Below are 20492 nucleotides of genomic sequence, written 5' to 3'. Positions count from 1 at the left end.
CAGTGACCATATGATGGTAAGAACTCGAATTAGCCTAGACCTGAGGAGGGAACGGAAGCAGCTGGTACATAAGAAGTCGATCAATGAGTTCAAGGTAAGAGGGAAATAAGAGGAATTCCAGATCAAGCTACAGAACAGGTATTCGGCTTTAACTCAGGAAGAGGACCTTAGTGTTGAAACAATGAACGCCAATCTTGTGGGCATCATTAAGGAGTGTGCAATAGAAGTCGGTGGTAACTCCGTTAGACAGGATACCAGTAAGGTATCGCAGGAGACGAAAGATCTGAACAAGAAACGCCAATGTATGAAAGCCTCTAACCCTACAGCTAATATAGAACTGGCAGAACTTTCGAAGTTAATCAACAAGCGTAAGACAGCTGACATCAGGAAGTATAATATGGATAGAATTGAACATGCTCTCAGGAACGGAGGAAGCCTAAAAGCAGTGAAGAAGAAACTAGGAATTGGCAAGAATCAGATGTATGCGTAAAGAGACAAAGCCGGCAATATCATTACTAATATGGATGAGATAGTTCAAGTGGCTGAGGCGTTTTATAGAGATTTATACAGTACCAATGGCACCCACGATGATAATGGAAGAGAGAACAGTCTAGAGGAATTCGATATCCCACAGGTAACGCCGGAAGAAGTAAAGAAAGCCTTGGGAGCTATGCAAAGGGGGAAGGCAGCTGGGGAGGATCAGGTAACATCAGATTTGTTGAAGGATGGCGGGCAGATTGTTCTAGAGAAAATGGCCACCCTGTATACGCAATGCCTCATGACTTCGAGCGTACCCGAATCTTGGAAAAACGCTAACACAATCTTAATTCATAAGAAAGGGGACGCCAAAGACTTGAAAATTATAGACCGATCAGTTTACTGTCCGTTGCCAACAAAGTATTTACTAAGGTAATTGCAAATAGAATCAGGAACACCTTAGACTTCCGTCAACCAAAGGACCAGGCAGGATTTCGTAAAGGCTACTCAACAATAGACCATATTCACATTATCAATCAGGTGATAGAAAAATGTGCGGAATATAACCAACCTTTATATATAGCTTTCATGGATTACGAGAAAGCGTTTGATTCAGTCGAAACCTCAGCAGTCATGGAGGCATTACGGAATCAGGGTGTAGACGAGCCGTATGTAAAAATACTGAAAGATATCTATAGCGGCTCCACAGCCACCGTAGTCCTCTATAAAGAAAGCAACAAAATCCCAATAAAGAAAGGCGTCAGGCAGGGAGATACGATCTCTCCAATGCTATTCACAGCGTGTTTACAGGAGGTATTCAGAGACCTGGATTGGGAAGAATTGGGGATAAGCGTTAAAGGAGAATACCTTAGTAACTTGCGATTCGCTGATGATATTGCCTTGCTTAGTAACTCAGGGGACCGACCAACTGCAATGCATGCTCACTAACCTGGAGAGGCAAAGCCGAAGGGTGGGTCTAAAAATTAATCTGCCGAAAACTAAAGTGATGTTTAACAGTCTCGGAAGAGAACGCCAGTTTACAATATGTAGTGAGGCACTGGAAGTGGTAAGGGAATACATCTACTTAGGACAGGTAGTGACTGCGGATCCGGATCATGAGACTGAAATAATCAGAAGAATAAGAATGGGCTAGGGTGCGTTTGGCAGGCATTCTCAGATCATGAACAGCAGGTTGCCATTATCCCTCAAGAGAAAAGTGTATAAGTGCTGTGTCTTACCAGTACTCACGTACGGGGCAGAAACCTGGAGGCTTACGAAAAGGGTTCTACTTAAATTGAGGACGACGCAACGAGCTGTGGAAAGAAGAATGATAGGTGTAACGTTAAGGGATAAGAAAAGAGCAGAATGGGTGAGAGAACAAACGCGAGTTAATGATATCTTAGTTGAAATCAAGAAAAACAAATGGGCATGGGCAGGACACGTAATGAGGAGGGAAGATAACCGATGGTCATTAAGAGTTACGGAATGGATTCCAAGGGAAGGAAAGCGTAGCAGAGGGCTGCAGAAAGTTAGGTGGGCGGATGAGATTAAGAAGTTTGCAGGGACAACATGGCCACAATTAGTACATGACCGGGGTAGTTGGAGAAGTATGGGAGAGGTCTTTGCCCTGCAGTGGGCATAACCACGCTGATGATGATGATGATGAAATTACAGAAGTCACACTTAAACGAGTAGCGAAGTACGTTTCCGCGACATTTCTTCTGCGCTTGGCGCCCACGCAGAGCCATCTTGCGGCGAACACCGAAGACCCCCTCCTCGCAATGTATGGCGCTGCCCCGACAGGTGGCACGCCATTCACCCGCTTCTCCTCTTCGTCTCGTCAAGAGCATGCCGAACGAATGAGCGGGCGGTGCGAACGGGGTGCGATAACGCTATCGCGTTCCACTCTTCAAGGCGAAGCTTAAGCGTCCTCCAATTTTTTGCATTCGAATTTTTGCTAGGGATGGTTTGTGATTGGTTGCGCTGGCTAACGCTACCTGGCTTAGTTCTACACTCTGCAAAAGGATTACACCGTTTGGGTTGTATTCTGTCCCCAAACAATTATCGCCATCTGTCTTGCCCGCATTTCCTTTCTTTAACGCTGTGAGCCCGGTACTTCCTAATCACGAATGGCTTGCGCGTTATGAGCTTCACGCAGAATTGACACAAATTGACACAGCTCAACAGGAGAGTGGCGTGCGCCCAGTTTTCAACAGAAGAAACGCGAGCAAGGCAGATGACGATTATTGTTTGGGGACAAGATATGCCCCAACGGGTGTAAACTTTTTTTAGAGTGTAGTAGTAACACATAAATACCCCAGGAAGTGGACGGGCTAACGGCGCGGCGGTATTGTTTAAATGGCAAGAGAATCGCGCGCGTAATGCAAGTATGTGGGTTAGTATCCCACCTGCGGCCAGTTGCTTTTTCAACCACCTTAATTTACATTAATTTATTATTTCTTTAATTCAATAATTACAAGTGATTTCTCCTAACTTGTCGTTCTTGGTGGCTTCGTTTTGTGTGTGTGTGCGCGCGCACGCATTGTGTGTGTGTGTGTGTGTGTGTGTGTGTGTGTGTGTGTGTGTGTGTGTGTGTGTATGTGTGTACGTGCGCGTGCGTGCGCGTGTGTGCGCGTGCGTGCGTGCGCGTGCGTGCGTGCGCGTGCGTGTGCGTGCGTGTGTGTGTGTGTGCGCGTGTACGTGTGTGTGTGTATGTGTGTGCGTGTTTGTGTGTGTGTGTGTGTGTGCGTGTGTTTGTGTGCGTGTGAACGAGCACAGAGGGAACAAATGGCACCAATTCTTATTAGTCATATTCAAAGAAGTCAACAAACAAAGACACCACGGTATAGCGGAGATTACTGGTTCCTATCAATTGCATTAAAGAAATGATATAATAATGGAAATGAAGCTGGATAAAAAAGCAACTGACCGCACGTGGCATACGAACCACGTCCTTGCATTACGCGTGGGATTTCCTTAGCAAATGAGCTACCACGGCACCGTTTTCCTATCTGCCTTCTGTGGTATTTGTGTTTTCACTGCTGCAAGTAACCTTGGGAGTGTTAGCCAGCGCCACCACTCGCAAACATTGGCAACGGATGTGGAACATGCTTTCTGTTCCAGGCGTCACGATGCGTAACCTTTTTGGGCGAAGGCAACTGGTCAATGAACCCACCAATAAACCCACACATGCTACCTGAAGACGTCAGTGTTGCCGGATTCGAGACCATCGCAATGTTTTGTTTAGCCGTTCCGGCAGTGCGTTGGTCTGCGGATGATAGGCAGCCGCCTTGCGATGCTGCGTACAGCTCAGCTCGAATATGTCCTCTATAAATTTGGCTGTACAGGCAGTGCCTCTGTCAGTGATGACATGTGATGGGGCACCATGTCTGAGGACTATGGGATCGATAAAGAACTGGGCAACTTCGTAGGCCGTGGCACGTTGTACAGCTTTCGTCTCGGCGTAGCTTGTTAGATAGTCCGTGGCGACTATAATCCACTTGTTTCCGCTGGCTCACAAGTGAAAGGGTCCCAGAAAATCCATGCCGATTTGATCAAACGGCGCGCTAGGTTGTGCGATGGGTTGGAGTAAACCCCCGGGCTTCAAAGACGGCGATTTCCTGCGTTGACACTCACGGCAGCTCTTTGCACGTAACGCTTCACCGCGGTAGAAAGTCTGGGCCAGTAGTACGTCTGGCGTACTCTTGCAAGAGTGCGTGAAAATCCCAAGTGTCCAGACGTGGTCTCATCGTGGCAGGCTAGGAGAATGTCATCCCGAAGGGCGGCAGGTACTACCAATAGATACTCTTTGTCGCTGGCACTCGAGTTTTTCTTGTAGAGGACACCCTTTCGCAGGCAGAAGGTCGAGAGATTGCGAGAAATGTGTCGTGGGATTCTAGCATTCTTGCCTTCTAGGTGATCGATGAGAGGGCATATTTCGACGCCCTCGCGCTGCCGTATGATCAGGTCAGATGCGGTGAGGGCCCCAAGGAATGCGGCGTCTTCGTCCATGTCCTTATCGCAAGTTTTGACGGGAGCGCGCGACAACGCGTCCGCATCTTCGTGTTTGCGCCCCGACTTGTAGACGATGGTAACATCGAACTCCTGCAGACGGAGACTCCATCGAGCAAGTCGCCCAGACGGGTCTCGCAAGTTGGCTAAACAATACAGGGAATGGTGGTCTGTCACCACCTTGAAAGGGCGGCCGTAGAGATAAGGCCGAAATTTCATGATGGCCCACACAACCGCTAGACACTCTTTCTCGGAGATGGAGCAGTTGATTTTGGCGCGTGAAAGGGTGCGACTGGCGTAAGCGATGACTCGCTCGACGCTTTCCTCGTGTTGAACGAGTACAGCGCCAAGACCGATGTTGCTTGCATCGGTATGCACCTAGGTGTCAGCGTCCTCGTTAAAGTGAGCGAGGACGGGTGATTCCTGCAGGCGTCGCCGTAACTCGGTGAAAGCTGCGTCCTGCTCATCCGTCCAAACGAAGGGTGTGTCTTCTCGCGTGAGGCGTATGAGTGGCTCGGCGATGCGTGAGAAATTAGCGATGAAGCGACGATAGTACGCACACAGACCGAGAAAGCGGCGTACTGCTTTCTTGTCACGAGGAGCCGGAAAAGCAGCAAGAGCAGTTTTGTCTGGGTCAGGCTGGACGCCGTCGGCGTTCACGACATGCCCGAGAAACTTCAGCTCCGCGTAAATGAAATGACACTTTTCTGGCTATAGTGTGAGATTAGCGGAGCGGAACGCCTCAAGTAGCGCCTCTAAACGCTTCAGGTGTTCTTCGAAAGTCGCCGCAAACACGATGACGTCATCTTAATATACCAAACAGCTGTGCCACTTCAGACTCATCAGAACAGTGTCCATCATTCGTTGGAATGTGGCCAGTGCAGAACACAGGCCGAATGGAAGTACATTAAATTCGTACAGTCCATCCGGGATAACAAAGGCAGTTTTTTCGCTATCTCGTTCGTCAACTTCGATTTGCCAATATCCGCTCTTCAGATCTATGTATGAAAAATGCCTGGTTCGTCGCAGTCTGTCTAACGAATCATTGATCAGCGGAAGCAGATAAACGTCTTTTTTTTGTGACGTTATTCAACTTTCTATACACCAGAACACCGTGAATTCTAAGCGCGCCGCCATATTGATGAGCGCCGGTCGCGCCATCTATCCCAAGCGCCGCGAAGTAGCAGGCCTGGGCTGCCACGCTGGGAGATGCGACCCGGCGCGAAAGCAAAACTTGGGCTTTTTAGCTGGGCGGAAGGCGTGTTTGGCGTTTTTTCTAACATGTCATTTGCGCTGTCTCGATTCAATCAAACTTCAAGACCTCATGCAAGTCCGCAATGGCCACACTGAGTGCTGTGCAGACTGCAGATGCGAATATATCGGGTAAGTACGCTATTACGTTTCTACAAACCGCGTGCTATGTGCTAGAACACGTGTGAGCTTTCTGGCACGTAACCTGTTAAGGATTTTACTGCACTGTGTTGGTGCCATATTTTATTAAAGCACGCAGAACATTGTCCTCTGCACTTTCAGTTTGGTCTTATTTGTTATGGTCGGTAATGGGTTGGCCGCGTTTGGCAACCAACTGGCGAGCTCGTTTGACTGCCTGATTAGCAGACGCCTGCCCTTCACCACCTGCACATTGAAAACAAAATAGATCTTATAGTAAGAAGGGCTGTAGTTCTTTCCCATGCCATCACTGTTGCGAAAATATAAAGTCCTCTCAAAATGAAATAGAAAATACACCAGGCCAATTGTATCGTGCAACCACTTAAGAGTACAACATTCAGAACACAAGCCTACATCACTCGAACAAGCAGCATATGATGTTAAACCTGCACTCATTGGAAAATGAGGAACTACAGTAGTTATAATGTTCAACTACATGTGCAGTCAAAGCCCGTTTAACAGGGCGAGCATGACAGACGCAGGTGTTGTACAGTTGCACAAGCCATGACAGGGCACATAAAATTACCATCCATACTTAAAGCTGCATCATCAGGGACCCCTTTGGTACAAGACAACAACCGCACCTGCATTCCAAAAAATTAGCCCCACCAACTGCAGCTACCTGGTGTCACCTGTTTCGCTTGTGCGAGGCCATATCGGATTGTTGGCGCTCCCTTAGAAAAAACAGTAAAAAAACTGGTGAGGACGAGCAAAATTTTGTTACAAAAAAACAACAATAATTAAGCACCTTATTTTCCTCGCCATATGAACGGAAAAATTTTGCGCTTTGCCCCGCATAACAGCACGCATGCAGTTTAGAGCTCAGGAGGCTCAAATGAATTCGTTACGAATGACACCTGCAACACCAGCTCGTATAGACAGGCGCGCTGCAAGAACACCTTCGGCGACGAGCAGTCGTCGATTACGTTTTTGTGGACGCATGCTACGTGACGAGCGGACTTCGGTTTACTGTCATTAGCAATAACGCTCCCCAGCAGGGCAACATACTATTGCCTACGACTTGTCGTTCACGCTTAATGGTCATGCCGTGCACTAGCTGCAAGTATCGCTAACCGCAAACTCAACTGTTCCGCTTAACCGTCGGGAGCTCTGCCTGAATGAAAACACGAAAAGGCTTGCCTTCTTGTTATAGCCAAGGCGAAGCACCGGCACGGGATTCCGCTCTGTAGACTTGTTGTCCAGAAAGTGCTCGGAGCGAACCTGCGTGTTACACATACTACGTTCGTAGGGCGCAAAGTTGAACGTGGCACCAAAATATACACAGATCGAATACTCACTCGTGCATTTTCACTGGGTTGGTAGTACTTCCTACTCACTGCAGCTATCCACCGGTGGCGCAGCTTGTCATTCTTTGTTGCGGACGGAAATCGGTGCAGGCTGAAAACACCGCACCGGCACGATTCCCTGCGTGTATTGTGCCCTTCGCAAACAGCGCTAAGCAACCGGCTCCTTTTCCACTGGTTATTTTGGCATCAAAACACGACGCAATGATGCCCAGATGACTTCTTGTACTTTGGATCCGCGTGAACGGGCACATTTCCGCACTTTGGAGTCCTAGAGCTAGCGCTTGCCATGTCTACTAGTCGCCGCCAGCGAACACACTTTGGCAGCCAAGTACAATATGGCGCTGGTCGACCGGGCAATCCGGGTGCGACAGTATGCGTTCGGTTAGTCTGGGTGCGAGGCTAGCGTATTCTGGTCTATAGTCAACGCAGAACCTAAGCGTTCCGTCTTTCTTTTTGACGAGGACCACCGGCGACGACCAAGGGCTTTGGGATGGTTGTCTGACGTCTCGTCGAGCATTTCTTTCACTTGTGCATTAATCACGTTGCGCTCTTTCACCGATACGCGATAAAGCAGTTGTCGTATGGGACGAGAGTCGTCATACGTGATTATTCTGTGTCTCGTGATGGGCATCTGGCGTACCTTAGAAGAAGATGCGAAGCACTCCTTGAACCGAATGAGCAACTCACGCAGCGCTTTCTGCTTTTCCTCGGAAAGGTCTGAATTCATGTCGATATTGCTGAATGTCTGAGCTGGGCTCTCCTTCGTCATAGACGCAAAGCATTCAGCAACGTCGGCAATGGGTTCAGCGAAAGCAATAGTAGTACGACGAAATAGGTGCCGATGTTCCTGGCTGAAATTCGTCACGAGGAGCGCCGAAAGTCCGGCTCGAAGCATAATGAGACTGCGGGCTGCACATACACCATGAGTCAGCATAAGAGAGGAATTGCCCTCTGCAACACCTTCGCCGTCACGCAGATCGTTACATACGACCATTACCAGGACACTTGCGCCTGGCGGTACAGTTACACTGTCGGCGTAAACCCGAAGCGCGTTACGTCGGCAATTGTCGCGGCTGTTCGCTGCTCTTTCGTTCGAAAAAGTTACTGTGTGCTCCCGGAGGTCTATAGTGGCACCATACTCTCGCAGAAAGTCGACGCCCAAGATGAGGTCCCGAGAACAATCGCGGAGTACAAGGCAGCCGGCTGGAAACGTGGACCCACGAATTTGTACTCTGACCGTACACATGCCCAACGGTGTTACGATATGCCCGCCAGCAGTACGAATCTGCGTTCCAGACCAAGACATGATAACTTTCCTAAGTTCCGTGGCTAGCTTTCCGCACATGATTGAGTAGTCGGTCCCCGTGTCCAATAAAGCACTAACGTGCCGGCCGTCGAGCACAACAGGTATGTCTAGCGAGAGTCTGTCGCTGAGTTCGGCTGCTGTCGTTCAATCGTGCGGAATAGACCGTGCTCGCGTCGATGGGAGGTCTTCGGAAGGGCGATTATCAGTGGCCTCGCCCCCGAAGGTCGCTGTTCTTAGTTTTCCCGGAGATGGCTTGGCGATCGTCCCTGCGCTGCCATTGGAGGGATTCTAGGAGCTGGGGAAGAACGCCTAGGGGACGGCGAGCGCCACTGCCGCCGCAGGAACGGTGGCATACTCTGCTGGTTCAGGTATTCTTCAATCGCCCTAGGCCTTTCGTCACATCTGGGCCTTGGCGATTTCGCGGCAAAACCTTGCAGTCCGAGGCGGCGGTATGGGCATTCGCGGTATGCGTGACCGGCTTCTCCACAGTTATAGCACAGAGGCCATCTGTCCGGGGTACGCCAGACGTCAGATTTCCTTTCGAGCGGGCGCCGATCCTCCATACGTTGGATCGCTTGCACTGATCGGAGCTGCGGAACGTATGACGTGGCGTAAGACGTGGTGGGGTCGAAAGGCTTGGAACGGGACCTTGGATCGCTTGCTCCACTTCATTACTCACGAGTGCAGAAATGGAACCTAGCGTGGGCTGAGGTGGGCACGTGAGCCGTTGAAGCTCCTCACGCACCACAGAGCGCATAAGGTCTAGGAGAACGTCCACGTTTCCAAAGGCAATCGCGTCCGTCAGTGAAGTAGCGTTCGCGTGCCTGTCATGCGGAGCTGAGCGCTCGTCCGAAGGTGAAGTTGCGTTCAATTGCCTTTCATAGAGAGCTGAGCACTGGTGTAACATCTTTTCCATCGTGGTGGCTTCGGCTAAGAATTCAGCCACGGTCTTCGGCGGGCTTCCAACAAGGCCAGCAAATAGCTGTTCCTTAACCCCCGCATTAGATGGCGCAGCTTTCTTTCCTCGGACATGTTTGGGTCCACCCGACGGAAGAGGCGCGTCATATCCTCGACGTACGACGTCACGCTCTCATTCGGCAGATGAATGCGCGATTACAGCACCCGTTCGGCTCGTTCGCGGCGATCAGCATTGGTGTAGGTCTCCAGCAAGGCACGACGGAACTCGAGCCACGATTTGATGAGCCCTTCTCGGTTCTTGTACCAAGTGCGGGCACCGTCCTCCAAGCTGAAGTAGACGTTCCTTAACTTCGCCGCGTCGCTCCATTCGTTTATCTCGGCAACGCGCTGAAACTAGACTAACCAGTCTTCAACATCCTCGAAGATATCCCCGTGGAGCACTTTCGGCACTCGGAGATTCTGCAGCAGATACTGACTTGCCGTTGTGGCCGTACCTTGCGTAATGGTCGTTAGGGACGTCGACGTTCCTTCCATACCGGTGTGTGGGGGGCGTCGATGTTGCGGAGAAATGATCAAGGTGCGGAGGCAACCCTCGGATTCTCCTGCTTGCCCGGTGAACAGGTGTGTTCACTAGTAGAGGACTGGTACTCCTACTACCAGGAGGGGTTTGTGGCATCGGATCAATCGTACCCAGCACCTCCACCAGTTTTGTCACGAAAAAACAATTGAAGATGTACCCGGCGTCGGCGGGACGGACAGTTGTACAAGGTGGCGTACGGCGTACACAAAACCCAAGCCGGCGTCCTCAGCTTCTACTTCTTCAGCGCCAGCCTCTTGCCGAGCGCGCGTTCCCGTCCCAACGTCTTTCTCAGCGCTGGCTCGTGACACCTGGCGGCAATATATATATATATATATATATATATATATATATATATATATATATATATATATATATATAACAATCATCAGCCTGGTTATGTCCACTGCAGGGCAAAGGCCTCTCCCATACTTCTCCAACTACCCCGGTCATGTACTAATTGTGGCCATGTTGTCCCTACAAACTTCTTAATCTCATCCGCCCACCTAACTTTCTGCCGCCCTCTGCTACGCTTTCCTTCCCTTGGAATCCAGTCCGTAACCACTAATGACCCTCGGTTATCTTCCCTCCTCATTACGTGTCCTGTCCATGCCCATTTCTTTTTCTTGATTTCAACTAAGATGTCATTAACTCGCGTTTGTTCCCTCACCCAATCTGCTCTTTTTTTATCCCTTAACGTTACACATATCATTTTTCTTTCCATAGCTCGTCGCGTCGTCCTCAATTTAAGTAGAACCCTTTTCGTAAGCCTCCAGGTTTCTGCCCCGTACGTGAGTACTAGTAAGACACAGCACTTATACACTTTTCTCTTGAGGGATAATGGCAACCTGCTGTTCATGATCTGAGAATGCCTGCCAAACGCACCCCAGCCCACTCTTATTCTTCTGATTATTTCAGTCTCATGATCCGGATCCGCAGTCACTACCTGTCCTAAGTAGATGTATTCTCTTACCACTTCCAGTGCCTCACTACATATTGTAAACTGCTGTTCTCTTCCGAAACTGTTAAACATCACTTTAGTGTTCTGCAGATTAATTTCTAGACCCACCCTTCGGCTTTGCCTCTCCAGGTCAGTGAGCATGCATTGCAGTTGGTCGGTCCCCTGAGTTACTAAGCAAGGCAATATCATCAGCGAATCGCAAGTTACTAAGGTATTCTCCATTAACTCTTATCCCCAATTCTTCCCAATCCAGGTCTCTGGATACCTCCTGTAAACACGCTGTGAATAGCATTGGAGAGATCGTATCTCCCTGCCTGCCGCCTTTCTTTATTGGGATTTTGTTGCTTTCTTTATAGAGGACTACGGTGGCTGTGGAGCCGCTATAGAAATCTTTCAGTATTTTTACATACGGCTCGTCTACACCCTGATTCCGTAATGCATCCATGACTGCTGAGGTTTCGACTGAATCAAACGCTTTCTCGTAATCAATGAAAGCTATACATAAAGGTTGGTTATATTCCGCACATTTTTCTATCACCTGATTGATAATGTGAATATGGTCTATTGTTGAGTAGCCTTTACGGAATCCTGCCTGGTCCTTTGGTTGACGGAAGTCTAAGGTGTCCCTGATTCTATTTGCAATTACCTTAGTAAATACTTTGTAGGCAACGGACAGTAAATTGATCGGTCTATAATTTTTCAAGTCTTTGGCGTCCCCTTTCTTATGAATTAAGATTATGTTAGCGTTTTTCCAACATTCGGGTACGCTCGAAGTCATGAGGCATTGCGTCTACAGGGTGGCCAGTTTCTCTAGAACAATCTGCCCGCCATCCTTCAACAAATCTGATGTTACCTGATCCTCCCCAGCTGCCTTCCCCCTTTGCATAGCTCCCAAGGCTTTCTTGACGTCTTCCGGCGTCACCTGTGGGATTTCGAATTCCTCTAGACTGTTCTCTCTTCCATTATCATCGTGGGTGCCACTGGTACTTTATAAATCTCTATAGAACTCCTCAGCCACTTGAACTATCTCATCCATAGTAGTAATGATATTGCCGGCTTTGTCTCTTAACCCATACATCTGATTCTTGCCAATTCCTAGTTTCTTCTTCACTGCTTTTAGGCTTCCTCTGTTCCTGAGAGCTTGTTCAATTCTATCCATATTATACTTCCTTATGTCAGCTGTCTTACGCTTGTTGATTAACTTCGAAAGTTCTGCCAGTTCTATATTAGCTGTAGGGTTAGAGGCTTCCACACATTGGCGTTTCTTGTTCAGATCTTTCGTCTCCTGCGATAGCTTACTGGTATCCTGTCTAACGGAGTTACCACCGACTTCTATTGCACACTCCTCAATGATGCCCACAAGATTGCCGTTCATTGCTTCAACACTAAGGTCCTCTTCCTGAGTTAAAGCCGAATACCTGTTCTGTAGCTTGATCTGGAATTCCTCTATTTTCCCTCTTACCGTTAACTCATTGATCGACTTCTTATGTACCAGCTGCTTCCGTTCCCTCCTCAGGTCTAGGATAATTCGAGTTCTTACCATCCTATGGTCACTGCAGCGCACCTTGCCGAGCACGTCCACACCTTGTATGACGCCAGGGTTAGCGCAGAGTATGAAGCCTATTTCATTTCTAGTCTCACCGTTCGGGCTCCTCCACGTCCACTTTGGGCTATCTCGCTTGCAGAAGAATCTATTCATTATCCGCATATTATTCTGTTCCGCAAACTCTACTAATAACTCTCCCCTGTTATTTCTAGTGCCTATGCCATATTCCCCCACTGCCTTGTCTCCAGCCTGCTTCTTGCCTACCTTGGCATTGAAGTCGCCCATCAGTATAGTGTATTTTGTTTTGAATTCATCCAACGCCGATTCCACGTCTTCATAGAAGCTTTGGACTTCCTGGTCATCATGACTGGATGTAGGGGCGTAGACCTGTTCGACCTTCATTTTGTACCTCTTATTAAGTTTCACAACAAGACCTGCCACTCTCTCGTTAATGCTATAGAATTCCTGTATGTTACCAGCTATATTCTTATTAGTCAGGACTCCGACTCCTAGTTCTAGTCTCTCCGCTAAGCCGCGGTAGCACAGGACCTCGCACTTTTTAGCACTGTGTATGCTTCTTTTGGCCTTCTAACTTCACTGAGCCCTATTATATCCCATTTACTGCCCTCTAATTCCTCCAATAGCACTGCTAGACTCGCCTCACTAGATAACGTTCTAACGTTAAAAGTTGCCAGGTTCATATTCCAATGGCGGAACTCCTTCGGAACTCGGAAAGAGGAAGTCCTTCGGAACTCTTCATAACCCGCATGCAGAGGAGAGACAGTCGACACTACAACATTCGATGACGCTACGTCGAGTACCAGCCCGGCGGCCGTGTTTGGGTTTAGACCCCAGTACGCAGACGAGGACATAGCGAGAAGCTTTTACGCCGCTATTCCGAACCATGCAAGATCATCCTACGCATTGGCGCACTCGACTATGAGGTCGTTCCAGACAGCATCTCGCTATCACAGCGGCGCCGCTCACAACGTTATATATTCTACGTTGTGCGGCTCAACCCGTGCTATCAGTGCTAATGAACTTTGGGACTTTGGGTAGCTGACCTTCGGACTTCCTTTTTTTGAGACTGTTACTTTAAACTTTGTTTCTTTTATAAGTGACCTCTTGTGTTTTGCTCTCTGTTATGTTTGTAGAATCGGGACGATGCTTTTTGAGAGGGAGCATTTACACGTGGACTTGTTTATCTTTTTGGATGAACGCTTTTCACCGTCTAACAAATGTTACCGCTCAGCGTGGGATGCGCCTGCATGCATCGGATGTTTCTGGAATGTTGTCGATGGTTTTATACGCTGTCTGTTGTCACTGAACCTTCTCTAACTTGATTGCATGTATGCGTGATGCGAATGGTGTAGAACTTTCTGGAAGACACGCGGGCACCAGCGATTTCTCTGGAACGATCGATGGCTCGTGCACAAAAGCCGATGCGCTGGACCGGCAGATGAGATTTCGACGATCGCCAACCGTGTTCACCGCTATCGTTGTGCCCTGAGTATAAGTTGGTTTTCTGGGCACAAATTCGCCCTATAAAACGCCGGTTTGTTCATTCACAGATCTGCCGCTGTATTATTCACCGTCACTACTACGTGACAATTTGGAATAGTTAATAAAGGAAAAATCAGACATGCACCCGTTCGTAGCAATTGCTAGAAAGGAAACCCCGTACGGGTTCCTCGAAAGAAAAGTCTCGCAGTTGAAGGAAAAATCGTCCTGGTCCGGAACTCAAACCCGGGACCACCGCCTTTCCGGTGCAGCTGCTCTACCATCTGAGCTAACCAGGCAGCTAGCCAGGCGAACCAGGCGAACCAGGCGAACCAGGCGAAGTCGAACTGGTCAAAAACTCGAAGCAAAGGCAAGAGTTTGACGTCAAAGGCAAGAGTTCTACGTCAAACTCTTGCCTTTGCTTCGAGTTGTTGACAAATTTGACTTCGCCCTGCCATCTGCTAGCCACCTGGTTAGCTCAGATGGCAGAGCGGCTGCCCCGGAAAAGCGGTGGTCCCGAGTTCGAGTCCCGGACGACGACGAATTTTTTTTCAACTACGAGGCTTTTCTTTCGAGGAGCCCGTATAGGTTAATTCCTTTGTAGCAATTGCTACGAACGGGTTGATGTCTTATTATCCTTTTATAACTTGCTTCTCTCCGCTTTGCGGGCGTCCGCAGAACTCTTACGTCAATGTCGAGTAATCTACTTATCTGATTTTCAATATTTTACGTCCGTTCAACGAAAAAAATTCTCTGGCGTAAACTGTATATATTTGTATATAGTTGTAAAGCGACCAAACTTTGTTATAGAAATATGGGCTAATTTTGTTCTGAACTAGAATCTATTGTTATATAGCGAAGCAAACTGTAAAATTTGCTATGTGTGCAAGTGATTTCGTGATTTTGTATCCTGCGAACATTCGCAATCTGACGAAGAATTTTGTACGAAACTAATAAAATTTATATTTTGTTGCGAGGTCGTGCTCTAAACTGAAGAGCAATAGTTAACAAGAAATGAAAAGACGGTATAATATATTACAAGTTTGCACTTCGTAACCAGTAACTATCTGCAGCTAGATAACACGCTACTGATGGTCGAATAGTTTTTATTACATTAACGAATAATCATTCATCATTTTAGCCCTTAATTGATTAATCGCTTTCGATACAGGGTTTCTCATTGATTACATTATAAATCGAAAATTTTTGTGAGGTGTTTTAAAAGGGTTTACACGCAGTTATCTATTCTTATAGGACCCTGTTTTAATGTTTGAGAGGCGGAACGAAGTTAAAGATATAAGTGCGTGAAGTTTGATAAAGAGAGACAGCGTAAACTTTATTTTCAAATCAATAAGGTTTGAGTCCGGCGTCCTTTTAGTGGGTCTGCGCACTCGCCGCGGACGCGGTTCCGAGACCTTGTCTCGAAGCGGCTTCCTCGGCTCGCTGGACGGCCCAGAGTTGTGCTGTCAGGTTCGAGCTGAGCAGTGCGGTCTTCCAGCGCGAGCGGAGGCTGGCGGTGTGTTGTGTCGGCAGCGGCAGGCAAGCGGGGGCCTGGCGTGCGGCGAACGCGCGTCGAGCGCCGACGCTGTGAAGGAGGCTCGGAGCTAACTACACCCGATGAAAACCGGAACGAAGACTCAGCCGACCCACGGCCGTTTATTATTAAAAAGGACTCACACGCCAGATGACACCTCCCGATTGGTCCAAGCTCGTCACATGACAGAAGGGGGGTGCGCCATCTAGCTAAACAACTACAAAACATACATGTACGATGACAGAGATCTGACAGGGGGCGACACTATACTACACGGTGGAAGAGACGGAGGGGTCGGCACTGCCCGACTTGTTTGTTAAGTGCTGACATTCCCATAACATGTGACTAAGTGTGGTAACCTCGCCACACGATGTGCATTTGCTTGTAGTGTACATGTCTGGATATATGGCGTGCAAGAGTCTGGGGTTTCTGTAAGAATCTGCAATTGTGTGAAGTGCACTGCTTGCATCCTGTCTAACCTAGCGTGAGGGAATGGATATACGCGCCTTTGTAACTGGTACTGTGTCGTGATGTTGTGGAACCTGGTCAAACGATCCTCCCACGCCCAGACGTTTGCAGTACCCTGCGGGAGCTCCGATGATGCTCGGTGAGTGAGGCCTCGAGCAACGCGGTGAGCCGCTTCGTTGGGGGTGCTCAATCCAGTGTGTGCCGGGATCCATAGCAAGTGCCTTCGGTTATCGAAGTCGGCCTCTCCCTGGTGTATGGGATGTCGCTGGAGTATGTAATACGCCTCTTCCGAGATGCGCCCATTTGCGAAATTGGGAATTGGCGTTTGAGAATCGCAGATCACGTATGTCGCTTTGGTTTGTGTGAGGGCCAGTGCTATGGCCGCTTCCTCTGCCGCTTCGGCATGTGCCGTGTTTACGGTGACGCTCGTGAGGTGGTTGCCTCGGTGGCTAGTAACTGCCGCCACGAAACTCTTCCTGTATCAATAACGGGCTGCGTCGGTGAAGACCGCCTCCTTGTTGTTGGAGTACCTTTGGTTCGTGTGTTGTGTCCTGGCTTTACGTCCCCCCGTGTGGTGTTGGGGGTGCATGATGCGAGGCAATGGGGATACGTTTAATTGCTCGCGTATGATTCTAGGAATTTCTACTTTGATGCCGTGCTGCGTGTGGTACGTGATGCCGAGCTTCTCGAGCACGTGTCTGCCCGTGCGGGTCGTGGATAGGCGCTCGAGTTGGGACACTTGTTGCGCCTCCACGAGTTCCTCGAGCGTATTGTGTAGGCCTAGTTCTAAGAGCTTGGTGGTGCTGACTCCGGGCGCAAGTCCCAACGCACATTTGTACGCCTTGCGTATGAGGGCGTTGAGCTTGTTTCTTTCCGCTACCGCCCAGTTGTGAAACGCTGCCGTGTACTTTATTTGAGAAATGACGAAGGCTTGTATGAGTCGTATGACGCTGCTTTCGCGCATGCCCGCGTGTTTGTTGGTGATGCGTCGAATGAGCTGCATCGTGCTGGTGGCCTTTGCCGTTATCTTGCGAAGTGCATCGCCATTGCCTCCCTTGTGTTCAATCACCATTCCTAATAGCCGGATTTTATCTACCATCGGGATGGGTAGGCCGTTTGGTGCCATTAATTGGATATCTTCCTTTTCCGGGGGGTTGTAGCCTTTAGGTGAGTGCCTCTTTCTGACCGGTCTATATAGCAGCAGTTCGGATTTCTCGGCTGAGCAGGCAAGTCCCGTGCCCACGAGATAGTTTTCCACTCATTGGATGACCTGCTGTAAACGTTGCTCGATCGCTCCGTCACTGCCCGTTGTCGTCCAGATCGTAATATCATCCGCGTATAGCGTGTGATGCAGTCCTTCAATTTGAAGCAATCAGTCGGGTAACCCCAGCAGGACGAGATTGAAGAGCATCGGCGAGATCACCGAGCGCTGTGGGGTGCCCGAGCTCCCGATGTTGATTTCATCTGACTCTAGTTGTCCCACTCGCATGCGAGCGGTTCTTCCCGTGAGGAAGTCTCGGACGTAGTTGTACGTTCGCAGTCCGAGATTTAGCTTGTCTATTTGTCGCAATATGGCATCGTGGCGAACGTTATCGAACGCCTTCTTCAGGTCTAGCCCGAGGATGGCTCTCGTCGAGCTCCCCGGATTGTCTATGATTTGATGTTTTAGTTGCAGAAGGGCGTCTTGCGTGGAGAGATGTCTTGTGAACCCAATCATGGTGTGTGGAAATAATTCGTTGTCCTCAAGGTAATCCGTGAGTCTATTGAGAAACGCGTGCTCCATCAAGTTGCCCACGCAAGACGTGAGGGAGATGGGGCGCAGGTTCTCGAGCTGTAGTTTTTTTCCGGGTTTCGGTATCAGTATGATCTTTGCTTCTTTCCATTGCTGGGGTAGCTTGCCGTGCGCCCAACACTCGTTAATGTATTTTGTGAGTTTTTCGATCGATCCGTAATCGAGATTGCGTAGTGCCTTATTGGATATTCGATCGGGGCCAGGGGCTGACTTGGTGTTGAGTTTCACGAGTGCCGCCTGGATTTCGGCAACGGAAAATTCCGCGTCTAGGGTGGCGTTGCTTTCCCCCGAGTAGTCCGGATATATTTGCGGTGGCGTTTGGGATATGTAAAGGCGTTCCACGTCCCGTAGGAATTGCTGCTCCGTTCCCCCGTAAGTGTGTATGGTTTTTTATATGCCTTGCATGTGTGTGGTCTCGGTGTTGGTGGGATCAATCAGGCACCAGAGTATCTGCCACGTGCAACGCGTGGTGAGTTGGCCGTCCATCCCCGCAGATTTCTCTTCCCATTGTTGTTGTTGCAGGTTAAGCGCGTGTTTTTCTATTTCTTTGTTGAGTTGCGCTATCCGTTTACCTAGTCTCCTATTGTGTCTCTGTTGTTTCCATCGGTGCTGCAGGTGGGTTTTGGCTTCCCACATGTGCAGCAACCGGGAGTCTATTGTCTCGAGCCCAGCTGTCAACGGGATCGTTTGCGTCACGCGCTCGATATCCCACCGTAGTTGGTCGGTCCATTGGTCTATGTCTTTGATGTCTTCCACCTATTGCATGTCACGATGTTTGCGTAGCTGATTCCAGTTGGTGATCTTGATTTGACGACCGGCCCATTGTGTTCCTGCGGGCCGTCTTCTGTTTCTATGAAAATAATGTAGTGATCGCTTCCCAAGCCTTGCAGGGCGTTTGTCCGAGTGACTTTGCGTGTGTTGCACGTAAAAGTAAGGTCCGCCGTCGTGTCAGTGCTGACGCTGTTGTCCTGCCTTGTTGGTGCCGCGGGGTCGGTGGCCAGCTCGAGTCCGGCATATTGCGCCTTTGCAGCGATCGTGCTTGTATCCCCACGCCGTGTGCACCGCGTTGAAGTCCCCCCCCCCCCCCAATGAACAGCTGTTTCCCCTGGGCGATGTCGATTGCCCGTTTGAAGAGGACATGGAAGCGGTGCTGGCGGCATCTGGGACTGCTGTAGACGTTGAGTGCGAAGATGCTGTTGCACGTCTTGCGTAGTGGAATTTTGGTGTCGTGTTCGATAGCTGTGTGCGCTCGCTTGACCAGCGTAGTGACGTTTGGTTTCTCCGCCTTGCCTGTTATAGACTGGTACCCCGCGAGTTTGGCGGGACCGTTTGTTTCTTGCAGTATGATGACGTCTGGGCATTCGGGGATCATTTTGAGGTATTGTTGTAAGTGCGCTCGTTTGTTTTGGTAACTTCTGCAGTTCCACTGCCATATCGTGTGTTTTTGTTTCAATGGGTGTCGGGCCATGTTTACATTTATTACATGTGTTGCGCCGCTTCCCTATGCGGTGGTACGATCGTGCTGTTGGCGGCTTCTAATCTGGACAGTCTGAGGTGAACGCTCTCCAAGCTGCTCTGGATGGTACGCGTGATGGACGCGATGATAGTTTCCTCAAGATTGCTTAAGCGAGTATAGAGTGCATCGATTCGCGCGTCGCGTATCGCTGCGCGCGTGCGCTTGGATCGTGTTGCCTCTGTAAGGGTGGGAGTGGGTCTCCGTTTGGTATCGGGGAATTCGAACTCGTCGTCCTCTATGGGTTCCTCTTCTGTTCCCTGCGTGGCCTGAGTAGCCTGTGAGGGAGTGGGTCGGCGTTTAGTGTCGGGGCATACGACTTCGTCGTCCTCTATGGGTTCTTCTTGAGTTTCATGCATGGCCTCTGTATCGGCACCCCTTTTCACGGCATGCTAGAGTTGTTGTATGAGGTCGTCTTTTGCGCGAATCTGTGCCTGCATGTGTTCTATTTGCTTCTGCAGCGCTTGTATCGCCTGTGTTAATTTAGTCACCTCCGTCTGTGTCTTAGCGGGTGTTTTGTGGCCAGCCTTCGCGGTTGGTGCTCGTTTTCCCGGGACCGCATCTGCCCAGCTCACCTTCTCGGTGGTCTCGGTATCTCTCGTTGGGGTCCTTCTGGGGGTGCGGCTGCGCGACCGGCGTTGTTACTGCTGCAGCCGGGGGTCTGGGGTGCGGCTCCGGGACCGGGAGCGGCCTCGGCTGCAGGTCCTGGGTATTGAGCGGGGCTTCCCGGCGGGGCTGGTGGCTTCGGCGGCCGCATGCCCGGCGGCCCTGTGTCGTTCGCATTGCCTTTTTGTCACGACGTAGGGGGTCTTGTATCTTGCGTGGCAGTTGCGATCCGCCATCATGTCTGTTCCCCCGCCCAGCTTGCAACGGGGGGAGCACTGATGGTCGGGGCCTGGGTTAAGGGCGTCACAACCACGGCACACTTTGTCCTGAGGATTGGGGCACACGTCCATGCGGTGACCGAGTCTGTCGCAGCAGTGACACATGTCGATTTGTTTGCGATACAGGGCGCAGCGAAGGAGGGCGCCGCCGTACCCGACGTAGGAGGGCACTCGCGGTCCTTCAAACGCCACTATGACCGTCGTGGTATTAGTAATGTTGAATTTGTTAAAGGCTAAGTAGAGTTGGCA

This window comes from Dermacentor andersoni, chromosome 3 (assembly GCF_023375885.2).
Source record: "Dermacentor andersoni chromosome 3, qqDerAnde1_hic_scaffold, whole genome shotgun sequence".
NCBI classification, from domain to species: domain Eukaryota; kingdom Metazoa; phylum Arthropoda; class Arachnida; order Ixodida; family Ixodidae; genus Dermacentor; species Dermacentor andersoni.
Note: the sequence above shows the minus strand (reverse complement) of the source record.